Source organism: Ranitomeya variabilis, chromosome 3 (assembly GCF_051348905.1).
Source record: "Ranitomeya variabilis isolate aRanVar5 chromosome 3, aRanVar5.hap1, whole genome shotgun sequence".
Lineage (NCBI taxonomy): Eukaryota > Metazoa > Chordata > Amphibia > Anura > Dendrobatidae > Ranitomeya > Ranitomeya variabilis.
This window is the reverse complement of record NC_135234.1, coordinates 126,375,123-126,389,491: the sequence shown is the minus strand read 5'-3', so window position 1 is coordinate 126,389,491 and position 14,369 is coordinate 126,375,123. Positions and strand designations below refer to the sequence as shown.

General features: G+C 42.4%; 1 protein-coding gene across 6 annotated transcripts in view; it reads left to right on the top strand.

Annotated features, from left to right (window-relative positions):
• CDKL5 (cyclin dependent kinase like 5) overlaps positions 1-14,369 on the top strand; it is a 381,431-nt gene that overhangs the window by 65,792 nt on the left and 301,270 nt on the right. For 2 of the 6 annotated variants that reach the window (XM_077294658.1, XM_077294656.1), the window contains exon 3: positions 1,222-1,261. The exons of the other annotated variants lie outside the window; for them this stretch is intronic. The gene's annotated coding sequence lies outside the window, so the exon portion shown is untranslated. The remainder of the gene's footprint in view (positions 1-1,221; positions 1,262-14,369) is intronic. 6 annotated transcript variants of the gene reach the window in all.

Genomic DNA, 14,369 nt, shown 5'->3' with positions numbered 1-14,369 from the left:
CTCCTGCTGATTAAACATTCATTGTGTTGAAGCGGCCCACAGCCTAATAAGTGACACATCACTGAAATCAGTGTCTCCGCCCCTACCTCATGCTTCCCTTAGATTACATAGCAAAAATCTGCTGACAGATTCCCTTTAATGATCAGTAGTATAGTATTGAACAACTCCCTTATTGTTAGTGTAAAAATACAGTTATGGCCTAAAGTGTTGGAACCCTTTAAATTGTTCCAGAAAATGAAGTATTTCTCCCCAAAAATAATTGAAATTACAGATATTTTATTATGCTCGTGCTTATTTTCTTTGTGTATTGGAACGACAAAAAAAAAGCAAAAAAAGGGCAAATTGGACATGTCACACACAACCCCAAAAATTGTTGGCACCCTTAATTAATATTTGGGTGCACACTAGTGATGAGCGAATATACTCGTTACTCGAGATTTCTCGAGCACACGCGGGTGTCCTCTGAGTATTTTTTAGTGCTCGGAGATTTAGTTTAGTGCCGCTGCTGAATGATTTACATCTGTTAGCCAGCATAAGTACATGTGGGGGTTGCCTGGTTGCTAGGGAATCCCCACATGTACTTATGCTGGCTAACAGATGTAAATCATTCAGCTGCGGCACTAAAAACTAAAACTCCGAGCACTAAAAATACTCGGAGGACATCCGAGCGTGCTCGAGAAATCTCGAGTAACGAGTATATTCGCTCGTCATCACTAATTTTGACTTGCTCACATACATTTTGGCAAACTGCTGTGTAGCATTGTTTGTCTGTGTCAGCAGTGGGGTTCTCCTGGGTCTACTGCCATAGCATTACATTGCATTCAAAAATCGATATAGTTCCTGCTGGCACTGATGCACCCTGAGCCTGCAGGACAGTTTACATTTCTTTGGAACTTTATTGCAGCTCCTTCTCCATCATCCAGACTATCCTATGTTGCAACCTTTCGTCATTTTTTTTCTCTGCTGTCCATGTCCAGGGAGTTTAGCTACAGTGCCATGGGTTGTAAACTTCTTGATTATGTTGCGCACCGTGGACAAAGGAACATCCAGATCTCTGGAGATGGACTTGTAACCTTGAGATTGTTGCTATATTTCAGCCATTTTGGTTCTCAAGTGCTTAGACAGTTCTCTTCTCCTTTTTCTGTTCTTCATGCTTAGTCTGGCACACACAGACACAGTGCAAATATTGAGTCAACTTCTCTCCTTTTTATCTGGTTTCAGGTGTGACTTTCATATTGCCCACACCTGTTACTTATCACAGGTGAGTTTGAACGAGCATCACATGCTTGAAACAAATTTTGGAAAGGTGCCAACAATTTTGTCTCGCCCATTTTTGGGGTTTTGTGTGAAATGATCTCCAATTTGCCTTTTTTTCTCTTTTTTTGTGTTGGCTTGTTATACATATTTCTATTTCCTTTGTGTGTATTGGAATATGTGTAATTGCAATATTTTTCTGGAACAACTTCAAGGGTTCCAACACTTTTGGACATGACTGTTGTGACAAGGCAAGATGCTGGAGGGGAGATATGTTTCACTGAGGCCAATGGCTTCAGTGATTTAAAACCCAGAGGTTTTTCCTCCAGCACATTAAGTGTTGCAAGGGGTTAACTAGCCATTTTGTTGAAGGGCTAGGTTTTTGTGGACAACCATAGAGCGGGTGGGAGGTTGCCCATCTTATCTCCACCCCAGGGTGTGGTCTTGGGCTTAAATAGGCGGTCTCCAGAGGTAGTCAGCGTTCAGTAGGACTGGAGAGAGGAACTCCAGCGTTTTGTGTCCTGAGGAGGAAAACTGAACCTATGGATGTTAAGTGCTCTGGAGCAGGCAGCTCCCTGCAGTTTAGAGACTGTATACAATTTTGTTTTGTTTTTTTGTTTAGCCTGAAGGGCTGTGTTTATTTTCACTTAATGTTGGTTTATGCTGCCTATATAATAAACCAACGGAAGATTTAAAGAGACAGTGTTCCTGTTTCTACCTCCGTGTACCGCTGAGTGAGCTAATCTACCACACTCTACTGTATATAAGGATCCTGAGGACATACAAATTATGTAACTTCTTTTCAGCAAATATCATTCTGTTCTTGGTATATACAATGTAAAAATGTGAACCTTATTCTTTTGCAAAACATCATGCACATATAGATACTATACAACCTGTAACAAGGGCTTTTACATACGTTCATACATTTTCTGCCTGAAGATTTTTTTTTTTTTAAATTCCATTATGTTCCATTGTTAAAATGAAGCTACTGCCGGCATAAACAGCTGCTAATGTGGATCCCAAGTAAATGACTGCATATGCATAACATGTAGCGTATGCTTCCCTATAGAAGCCTCCAGCAGGGCCTGTTCTTGTTGCACTGTCATTTTGTTCCAATGCTGCCTCTATGAGAACAGAAGCGTAGGATGAGGAACGTGGTCTTCTCGCACCAGCAGCAGCCTTCTTAATATGAGCTCACATTTGGATCCCTGGTATTTTCAGCTGCAGAAATCTGTTAGATAATATGCTCTTCTAAACCCAGCAGTAAATCTGCTGTCTCTGCTGACTGTGTCTCTAATCATAGGTGACGTCTTTCCAGAGAAGCATGGGGCCTGAAAAAAAATAAAATAAATAATAATATTTTGAAATACAATACAGGTGCATTAGATAAAAAGCACTTGAGGTGAATCATCTGTTGTAATAGAGAACTTCTGCTTGGGTGGGCTATTCTGATCTAATAGTACAGGTTTCCATCAAATTCTTAAGGAGGATCTGTCACCAGGTTTTTACCACCTAGTCTCAGAGCAGCATCATGTAAAGACAGAGACCCTGATTCCATCTGTGTGCCCTTACTGGGATGCTTGCTGTAGTTTTCATAACATCACCGTTTTCTCAGCAGGAGATTATCACTGGATGACTAGTAACTAACATGTATTTCTCCATATGTATGAGATCTGTATAACCCCGCCCTCACCACTGATTGGCAGCTTTCAGTGCACACTGTGCATAGGCAAAAAGCTGCCAATCAGTGGTCAGGGGCAGGGTTATACAGAGAAAACCTAGGATGACAGCAATGAGTAGATACTCTACATTATGTATATAAGCAAATAGTAGTTAAATTAATAGTAATCGTACATGTACTTGGGGTACTTAGGTGACACTAGTTTGATTAAAAGAGCGTAAAAACCATTCCGCAAGATGAACCCGATCAGGATGGTCCCTAACTCTAATATCTCGCCTCACTGCGGACCAGCAGACCTCACCTGCACATTAGCTCATGTCTTTTGTCCTGCTTTACATGCTTGTGTTTATTACAATTGAGAGAGGCGCCATTCCACTTTTCCCCTTTGGGCTGGGCATCTTGTTTATTTAGCTTTCTGCAGGAAGATCTGAAAGTCCCGTGCAGATTCTGTTCTTCCCCCGTCAATTGTGAGGCCTGTTGGTGCATGGCGAGGTGAGATACTAGAGTTAGGGACCATCCTGATTGAGGTACACCTTGTCACGGTGGGGTGGCTTTTACACTCTTTTGATCAATATAGTGTCAGCTTAGTACCTTGGGTATGGGGCTTGGTCAGCTTGACTTGACTTCTGCAGTGTCTTCAACTCTTTGACTGGACACAGCCTTAAACTCCTTATTTTCACAAAACTCATCAAATAGAAGCCTCTAAGGGCACATTTTGAGACAGCAGAATGACTCGTTGTTGGGTAAAAACCTTCTGATCAGTTCCCTATAATGAAATTTAATTGAATTGTGTATGTTTAGGTCCTATTGTTCTAGGCAGATCAGAGGGTAGACAACCGAAAACTGTTGCCAACAAACAAGTTTTAGCCCATAAATACTCTAGAGCCCACCTGTCAGGCTACTTTCACACATCTGTTGTACACGTTGTGTGCTGTCCATTTTTGGCCATCAGAGAGGTTCTCCACTACTAGGACAACCCCTTCTTTATCTAAATGTTTGACCCCGATAAAATATAAAAAGCTTAAGCTCACCTCACCGTTCCAGTGGTGTCTGCACTTCCCGGGGCTCTCGTGCGGTTGTTGTTACATGTGAGCCTGGCGCCCAATCAGCGCTGGCGTCACTGTCCCCACCTTCATCCTAATTGAACGTGAAGAGGAAGTCAGAGATCAGCTGCAGCCCGGACTCTTCCTCTTCATGTTTAATTTGTAGGAAGGTGGGGACAGTGACGCCAGCGCTGATTGGGCGCCGGACTCACGTGTCATAAGCATACATGAGCCATCGGGAGAGCTAATGCCTACACCGCTGGAATGGCGCCGGCACAGGAGGTGAGAACAGGCTGCTTTATTTAATTAGGGACAAACATTTAGATGATGAAGGGGTTCTACTAGTAGTGGACAACCCCTTTAAAATGTATGGGGATAAGTTAAACACATGCAAAACGGAGGCAAAGAGGATGACATTGGAGAAAAATGGTCCCTTTTACACAGGAATAAAAACCATCACATAAATGTAGTCGAAGAACTATCGAACAGGAGTTTTGCTGCCTAATTTATAAGCTGTTTTATTTAGGCTCCACCAACTATTTGCACAAGAGCCATAACCGGTGTGTCACTGTGTTGGCCATTTTTATTTCTTTTGCACAATTACAAGAACATTTTGAATTAAACTAAAAAAGACCTTTCATGGAACTTATTTTTTCCAATCCTGTAATGATATTTTTGTCTTTTTCTCATTGGACAGTTAAGTTGATGAGAACACGCCAACCTACTTTATACATGTATCAAAACTAAGGAGAACTATAAGTCAAAAATAGCCAGAAAATTATTTTTATTTTAAATAATCAAAATTTTATTGAAAAATTAATTACATAAAAAAGTATCTACCATAACCATTACATAAATGTGATGAATTCATAGGTGCATCAAAATCCAAGGCACATAGAGCGAGATACTGCTGACCTGTAACAACGTGCATCTATACTGTTGCTATCAGATCTGACCACAAATGCATGGGCTGCGACACTCTGACTATAGTAAGATCAGTGCATTTTCATGCATGTAACTTAGCCGCAAGCCCAATAGTAGTCAGATTATGATGTGCATACTAATAAATAAAACATAATTACCCATAATAGTACAGCAGATCCAGTTCCAGTGCCAAAGGGTTACCCCAACGCGCGTTTCGCGTGCTGATAATAGCCTCGCTTCCTCAGGGGGCTACTTTATACATGTTAGCATAGACTGCACATTTTTCCATTTTAAGATGATGTTATGCAATGGATGGATTCTGTGGGAAAAATGATTATGCCCAATAGCGTAAATATTTTTTAGAGGTATTTTATGTGATATAATAACAAAGTAGCAAATGTTTGTAAAGTGTAAAGCAATGATACATGGCATTCTAATTATTTTAAAAATCTAAATCTGAAAATTGACGTGCATTTGTGCTTAGCCACCCCTGAGTCAATAATTTGTAGGACCACCATTTGCTGCAATTACTGCTGCATATCTTTTGGAGTCTGCCTCTACCAGTTTTGCACTTCTAGAGGCTGAAATTTTTGCCCGTTCTTATGTGCAAACTGTATTTTTCAAGCCTTGCCACAAACTCTCAATGGGATTAAAGTCTGGACTGTGACTGGGCGATTTGCACACATAAAAATGCTTTAAGCTAAATCATCCATTGTAACCCTGGCAATATATTTAGGGTCTTTTTCCTGCTGCAAGGTGAACCTACACCCCAGTCTCAAGTCTTTTTTAGCCTCTAACAGGTTTGCCCTGAATTTAGCTCCATCCATTTTCCCATCAACTTTAACTAGCATCGCTGTCCCTGCTCAAGAAAAGTATCCTCACAGCATGATGTAACCACCACCATGTTTGACAGTGGGAATGGTATTTCCAAGGTGATGTGCAGTGTTAGTTATCAGCCACACACAGTGTTTTGCATTTAGCCCAAAAAGTTCTACATTGGTCTCATCTGACAAGAGTGCCTTCTTTCACATGCTATCTGCATCCCATACATGATTTTTTGCAAACTACAAATGGGACTTCTTATGGCTTACTTGCAAAAATTGCTTAATTTTTGCCACTCTTTCATAAAGATCAGATTTGTGGAGTATATGACTAATAGTTGTCCTGTGAACAGATTCTCCCATCTGAGCCGTGGATCTCTGCAACTCCTTTAGAGTGACAATGAGCCTCTTGGCTACTTCTCAAATTATTGCTCTCCTTGCTTGGGATGTCAGTTAAGTGGACAGCCATGTCTTGATAGGTTTGCATCTGTGCCATACTCCTTCCATTTTTTGATGATGGATTAAACAGTGCTCCATAACATGTTCAGAGCTTGAGCTATTTATTTTAGAACCTAACACTGCTTTACTTTTCTCCACAACTTTATCCCTGACCTGTCTGGTGTGTTCCTTGAATTTCATGATGCTGTTTGATCCCTAATGTTCTCAAACAATCCTCTGAGTCCGTCAATGAACAGCTGTAGTTACACTTAGAATAAATTACACACAGTAGGACTCAATTTACTAATTACTGTATGTGACTTCTGGAGGCTATTGGTCACTCAGGATTTTTTTTGAGGGGACTGAATACAAATGCATGTCACAATTTTCAGATTCATATATTTTTTTAAATGAAAAAAAACAAAAACATTTCCTTTACACTTCACAAATACTTGCTACTTTTTGTTGGTATATAACATCAAATCCCAATTAAATACTTTTTAGCTTTGTGGGTGTAACATAAAGAATGTGGAAAAGTTCACAGGGTGTAAATACTTTTTCAAGGCATTGTATGGACTTCCTACGAGTCTGTGCATATGCCTTTCCAAAGAAATATGTTCTAGCAATTTTTTTATTTATATATATTACAGTATATAGTTTCACAGCACAGCCCGACACACTATTATATTCTTGCTCCAGTTTTTATACACAATAGCAGGGGCGTAACTACCACGGTCGCAGCGGTCGCCATTGCGACCGGGCCCCGCAGGTCAGGGGCCCCGGGCCGGCAGGTCTGAGCAGGGCCGGGCTGGCCATCGGCACTTCTGGCAATTGCCAGAAGAGCCGATGCCAGTAGTGGGCCGCTGCACTGTTCCTCCCCCGGAACCCCCCCCCAGTGCCGCCGCCGCCGCATTTAACTATACCGGCGTCTATGACACCGGTATAGTTCAATGCAATGATGAAAGAGAGCGTCACCTGACGCTCCCTCTCCCATCATTCCCCGCTCTGCCTCTGACAGTACACTGCGGGTGCGCGATTACGTCATATCATCGCGCAGCTGCAGTGTCCTGGGCAGACTTCAGCCGCCAGGAGCAGCGTGGGCAAAAGGAAAGGTGAGGAGAGTTTTTTTTTTTTTTTTTTTTTTTCTTTTTAACCGGACTGTGGGGCCATTATCGGGGGGGGAGATGAGATGTGATGTGGGCTGTGCTGTGTATACCCCTGTGCTGGCTGTGCTGTATATACCCCTGTGCTGGCTGTGCTGTATATACCCCTGTGCTGGCTGTGCTGTATATACCCCTGTGCGGGCTGTGCTGTATATACCCCTGTGCGGGCTGTGCTGTATATACCCCTGTGCGGGCTGTGCTGTATATACCCCTGTGCGGGCTGTGCTGTATATACCCCTGTGCGGGCTGTGCTGTATATACCCCTGTGCGGGCTGTGCTGTATATACCCCTGTGCTGGCTGTGCTGTATATACCCCTGTGCTGGCTGTGCTGTATATACCCCTGTGCTGGCTGTGCTGTATATACCCCTGTGCGGGCTGTGCTGTATATACCCCTGTGCGGGCTGTGCTGGATATACCCCTGTGCGGGCTGTGCTGGATATACCCCTGTGCGGGCTGTGCTGTATATACCCCTGTGCGGGCTGTGCTGTATATACCCCTGTGCGGGCTGTGCTGGATATACCACTGTGCGGGCTGTGCTGGCACCCAACACCATGTTGCAGTGCAGGAGATTCCTGCAACAGTCCGAGGCGTATCTAGGGGAAGGTGGGGGGGGGGGGGGGTAGGGCGGGGGAAGGTGGGGGGGGGGGGAGAGGGGGCCCCATTTGGAAGTTCACACCGGGGCCCATATTTTTGTAGTTACGCCACTGCACAATACAACTATACCATTTGTAGCATTTTTTACTGATAGAGCAGCACAGAGAAACTGCTGCTTAGTGGAAGATATTGTAAACCATACTGCCGATTAAACGGCAGGTATTTTTTCTAAGGAAATAAAGTAAATGTAACTAACCATGGATAACCACCTTTGGAAGCATAATGACTGTGAACATAGTCATTATAGCCTCCTGACAGCAGACCATGAGAGCAGCCCTCTTGATACTGGCTGCTCAGAGGTCTGTGCTCTAATGAGACACGCCCCCAGATTCCCGGCCTGTTGCTAGGCAGCGCCTCTGGTCAGCAGCAGGGTAGTAACTGGAGTTTCACACTTTGCTTCTGCTGGGAGTTCATGGGTTCTGTCCGGATCCCCCTAAAAATGGGGACTGTAATGACATAAACAGAGTTAAATGAACTCCATTTGTGGATTTTATTTCTGAGCATGCCTATTTGTTCAGACGAGCAGAGAAGTTTAGTCTCCTACACTCCTCTAACTTTCTGAACAAATGGACATGTGAAGAAACAAAACACAAGCATAGTCCATTTGAACTCTGTTCATTTTATCAGTCTATGGCCCCATTGGTGCTCCTGAAACACATCTGAAACCTCCTTCACACATCCGTGTTTACAGTGCGTATGGTATCTGTTTTTGCACGGATACCACATGTATCCACAATGGCGCATGTAGATGATGAATTTTGCACCTTTTTAGAATAAAAGTCACATGATCCTTTAAAAATGCTCACATAGTATATTCTTTACATTCAGCACGCACACTGCTCAAGCAGAGGACATCACTTAGTGCCGTAATACCCGAGTGCTTTGCAGTGAAGGCTCATACCAACATATTCACATTGATGGTAGCAGGTCTGAGGTTCACACAAACCCCGCCCACTTGCAAATTAAGTCCCACCCCTTATGACGTGATTGCAAGACATTTGGAAGCAAACTGTCCACGCTCCATTTTTAGACTCGCACTCTGTTTTAAGTGTTGCTTTTTCCTTTCAGGACCATCGGGGGTTCATGTCAGTTTTCCCCCTGCTGGCAATCTGGTGTAACTGCAGTGCTGTTAGGTCAGCTGATGTGGTGGTGACCACTCCCACCATCCTTTAAATGGTCACCTGATGCATCAGCTGACTGTTGGTGATAGAGTTTCTCTATGGAGACCAGCCTTGAAGGAGCAGCTCTCAGGTGTTGGCCACTTCTGGTGTTTGGAGTCCTGTTGCTGTGCTACCGTATTTGCAGTGTGGAGTTTGGCAGCGGTGTCTGGAAGCCAAGTGCTGTGCTTTCTCCTTGTCTCTTTTGTGTTTGTCACTTTCCTCTGTGTGGAACCATCTGCAGTGGTGAGGCTAGCACTCCTTGCCGGCTAGGGCAGTGTGAGGTGACCGTGAGAGGCTTGGTTCCTGATGGCGGTGGGGGAAATGACCCACTTAGGGCATTAGGGGAGTGCAGGGACAGGCTTAGGTTTGAGCTCAGGGGTGTTCCTGCCTTCATTTTTTTATTGGTAGGGCCTTCCTCACCCTTTTTCCATCCCTTCGTGTCTTTGTTGTGCTGTCCACTGCCGACCCGCCGTGAGGTCGCTATATATATATTGTGACACAAACTTTCCCAGCTCGGCAATGGCTGATCCAGGATAAGGTGATCAGTGCAGTGGGGAACACAGAGAGGCCTCTCTATAGATCCTCAGTATGGGCAGATAGCCTACAGCTCTGCACTACTGGTCACAGCTACAATCCTCCCGCTCACAGAGCAATCAGCCCCTACCAGATCTCCTCCTAATATCAGCATTAGCTCTACCATCTAGGGGGGAGGTGGAGAAAGGGGTGCTGATGCTTATATTAGCAGGAGGGGATTAGACAGGAGATCACAGTGTGTCAGTGCAAAAGTGAACGCAGCCTGCAGCTTTGCTGAGTCCATGGGGCAATGAGGAGCAAGAGCTATGGGCAAGAGGCAGCAGCCGTCAGTGATGACATCTGTCCGCTGGATCAGCTTTGCCGAGTGGATTGCAGCACAAGGGGAGAGTTCTCGGTTGAGCACTGCACTCATCTCTGCACCTTATTTCTTGGCTGCAGTAATTAAAAATCCCCCGGTAGCTTGCTTCTCTTTGATGCTATGAATCATGGCAAAAGTGATGTACCCAGGAGCAGAGGATGATGGGTGATCATGCGTAAATCCATGGAGGCGACTTCGTTCAAAATCGGCTCATTTACATAGAGAGCTCATGCCATAGAAAGCTGATTTTTCCTCATATTAAATATATCTTGGACCCGATGAAACTGGTTAACTTGCTTTACAGATCTGGAGAAAGTGAAGAAAAGGAGCTGTCGCTTAAGAGGAAAATTAAAAACTTGTTTTTTTTTTGTGCATTTGTTAAGTTACATGAATGGTTCCATATTAACCTCTGGCACGTTTCCAGCGTAGAGAACTCAATCGTGGAGAAGTTCCTCTGAAGTGCTAGCTCCTTTTCTTCACTTTCTTCTGTGAGCCAGCAGTGGAGCGGCACCCATATATCTAATCAGTGGAGAGATTGTAACATGGGCGGTGAGCACTGAAATCACTATTTTTTTTTTTTTCCTGCGGATTGCTTTGAATATCAATGTCTGTAAAAATCCGTTTTCAAAGTTTTTCTACTTCATACAATTAGCATGTTTTATTACTACATCTCTCTCATTGCTCATTTTAGTATCGAGACTGAAAACTTTCATTTGAATTTTCAAATAAGTACACCAGCCTCTTCAGGACTAAGAGATTGATTTAATAATATATGCAATTTGAAAGTTGACTGCCTTTATTAATTACAGTACAGAGGTTAAAGTTTCAGATCTAATGGTCAAGTATTTTGTATTTTATAGTTTATTTTACTGATTTGTCATTTGTGACTCATAGAAGTGCTCGGAAATATCACGTGGCTGAGAATATCTTGTCAACGCCTGAAGGTCGCTCTTGTCAATCACAATAGAATAATAGTCTTGTATAGAACATGAGTGGGAATATATCAGACCTTGTCTGCCTCACATTCATTTAGATAATATATTGTAGACTGTAAAGCAAGTTTCACGTTTTCTGTAGATTATCAAATAGATTTAGAGGCATTTACAATATTTTGCCAGGAAATTGTACATTACATGGACACAAGTATTAGGACACCTACACATTGAAGAACAGGATCTTTTATGACCTCCCATTCTAAAGTCATAGTCATTAAAGCGGTTGTCCACTACTGTAACATTGATGGTCTATCCTCACAATACGTCATCAATATATATAACCTACAATACAATTACCATGGCCAAAACGGAATATCACTCCTTAGGCCAAATACTCTAAACCTAGACAAAAAAGCCTTGGTCTCCATAAAGAATATGTCTAGGTGTATTACCAAGCCATATTACAATAAGCATGTAATTTGGAGCTCTCCATAAAAGATAAGGGGATTTATTTAATGACAAAATATGAGTTTTATTAAATACATTAAATATATCAGACAAAATTACAACAGGTATTCATATATGTGAAAAGCAGCTAAAACATTCACTGGCACCGTCAGAGTTGAAAAATCTAATGGAAAAATTGACCGTGTCTCAATAGGCACTATTATACACTGTTATATGGAGTGGTAATTACAAGAGGGCTAAATCTAATACCTCATACATGTCATATAACACCAATTGGAAAGCAGACTAGAGATGTTAGCTGTTGGTTGTAACTGAAATAGTCACATGTTAGGACAACCAAGAGCACTGTCTAGTGTAGTTATACTCTGTAGCATATGGCTCTCAGTTGTTCCCCATCATGATCCAGTGGAGTGATTAGTAATTAATAAGCCACTCTGTCCGCAATCTCAAGGTAAAAAAACGAAATTCAGATATATAGGAGGTATTTACCTTGCGACATGCTGGCGAACCGTGGGCGGTGAAACACGCATCGAGGCTTTGGCATGTCGCACAAGCACTATCGCACGGGGCGACCAGCATGTCGCAAGGTAAATACCTCCTATATATCTGAATAAGGTCCTTGAGACCTCTATGGTTACTGATCCCGGCTAGCTGTGAGCGCCACCCTGTGGTCGGCGCTCACAGCAAGCCTGTTATTAAGCTACATAGCAGCGATCTGATGATCGCTGCTATGTAGCAGAGCCAATCGAGTTGTGCCAGCTTCTAGCCTCCCATGAATAAAAATACAAAAATATAAAAGTTTAAATCACCCCCCTTTCGCCCCATTCAAAATAAATCAATTAAAAAAAAAATCAAACCTACATATATTTGGTATCACCGCATTCAGAATCGCCCGATCTATCAATAAAAAAAAAAGCATTAACCTGATCGCTAAACGGCGTAGCGAGTAAAAAATTCGAAACGCCAGAATTACGTTTTTTTCATTGCCGTGACAATGCAATAACGAGCGATCAAAAGAACGTATCTGCACCAAAATGGTATCAATAAAACACCAGCTCGGCGTGCAAAAAATAAGCCCTCACCTGACCCCAGATCATGAAAAAGAAAGCGGCTACTGGTATCGGAAAATGGCGCAATTTTTATTTTTTCTCTGGCAAAGTTTGGAATTTTTTGTCACCACTTAGATAAAAGAGAACCTAGACATGTTTGGTGTCTATGAACTCATAATGACCTGGAAAATCATAATGGCAGGTCAGTTTTGGCATTTAGTGAACCTAGCAAAAAAGCCACACAAAAAACAAGTGTGGGATTGCACTTTTTTTGCAATTTCACCTCACTTGGAATTTTTTTCCCATTTCTAGTACACGACATGCTAAAACCAATGATGTCATTCAAAAGTACAACTTGTTTTGCAAAAAATAAGCCCTCACATGGCCATATTGACAGAAAAATAAAAAAGTTATGGCTCTGGGAAAGAGGGGAGCGAAAAACGAACACAGAAAAACGGAAAATCCCAAGGTCATGAAGGTGTTAATATGACCATTCCATTCCTTTGTTATTGAGAAATCAGCTTTTGAATTCATATGCCTGAGTCTCTTCAGCTCTGCCTATTCCCTTCCCATCTCTCCTCTTGCTTGGCTGACACATTCTGTGCTGTCAATAGTGATGTTGAGACAGCATCAAGCTTCAATACTATGGAGATACATGGAAGCCAAATATTGGTTGATCCCTTTTCCCAAGACAATTTAAAGCGAAAGAAGGTGACTTCAAAATCCAATAATGATCAACTTGCTATATAATGGCATTACAAATACAGGAACAGCAACAGCGTTCAACCTCAAGTATAGGTCTGAGTCTTTGTCCAACTTGACTAGGGGTCAATGCGTTGCTGTTTCATTATTTGTGATGCCATAATAAAGCAAGGTGATCGTTATTGGATGCTGAAGCCACTTTCTTTTACTTGGCTTCTATGTTGTGTGACTTCAGGCAAAAGAGTCAACAGCTAAATGATAGCAAAAATGGAGGCAAAGTTTAAACCGGTTTCCTTTTTTCTATGGATACATATTTTAAACGAACAGAACCGTTTAAAAAGCGACACTTTGGATTCTGTTTTGCATCCATTTTTGATCCTTTTTTGAAGTACCACTCCAGCGTTTTTTTATTTTACCGCTGAAGTGTTGCTTCTAGTCTAAGGTCCCGGACCCTACTCTTCACCTTTATATCACGGTCTCTCCTGTCGACCTCTGGTAGTTTGTGACCTTCCGGATTGCTCCAGTGTTTGATGGAGCGAGCTGGAGGTCACAATTCAATGCAAGTCTGAGAGCCTCACTCTTGACTCATTCTGGCTCTCATAGACTTGCCTTGAGAGCTTGGGAAGTTGCAGTCAGAAGATGGTCCCGTGGAACTGGAGTGGTGCCGAGAGAAGGTGAAGACGCTGGAGGATGAGTATATGATCGGGAGAATGGTTCTTATGTTAGAAGCATTACTCCAGTGCTGAAAAAAAAAATTCTGCAGTGATGGTTTAACAAAGCCATTTTTACAAGATTTATCTGTTTTTGTTCAAGCTAAAACTGTAAAGCTGCTGGGAAGGAGGCAAGCAGAAGGCATTTTATGGCACTTCTGTCCCCATGCAAACGAATGGCTCTATTTACATTTTTAGGATCCCAAAGAGGATCAATCTCTAATATTTTCATCTATTGACAGCAAACAGATTTTGGAAGTTTTTAGAAACTTATAATGTTGCATATTAAAATGGATCTTGATGACTGGTTGCCCAGGTACATTCACGTGGCAGAACATTCTTCACACAACCATTAATAACCTCATTGATAGCAGCAAAGGCGTGTAAGGGCAGGGATTTCTGAATAAATAAAGATGCTTTGAAAATGTTCTTTCCATTTTTTCATCCTTTGCATATCCTTAACATGTTTGT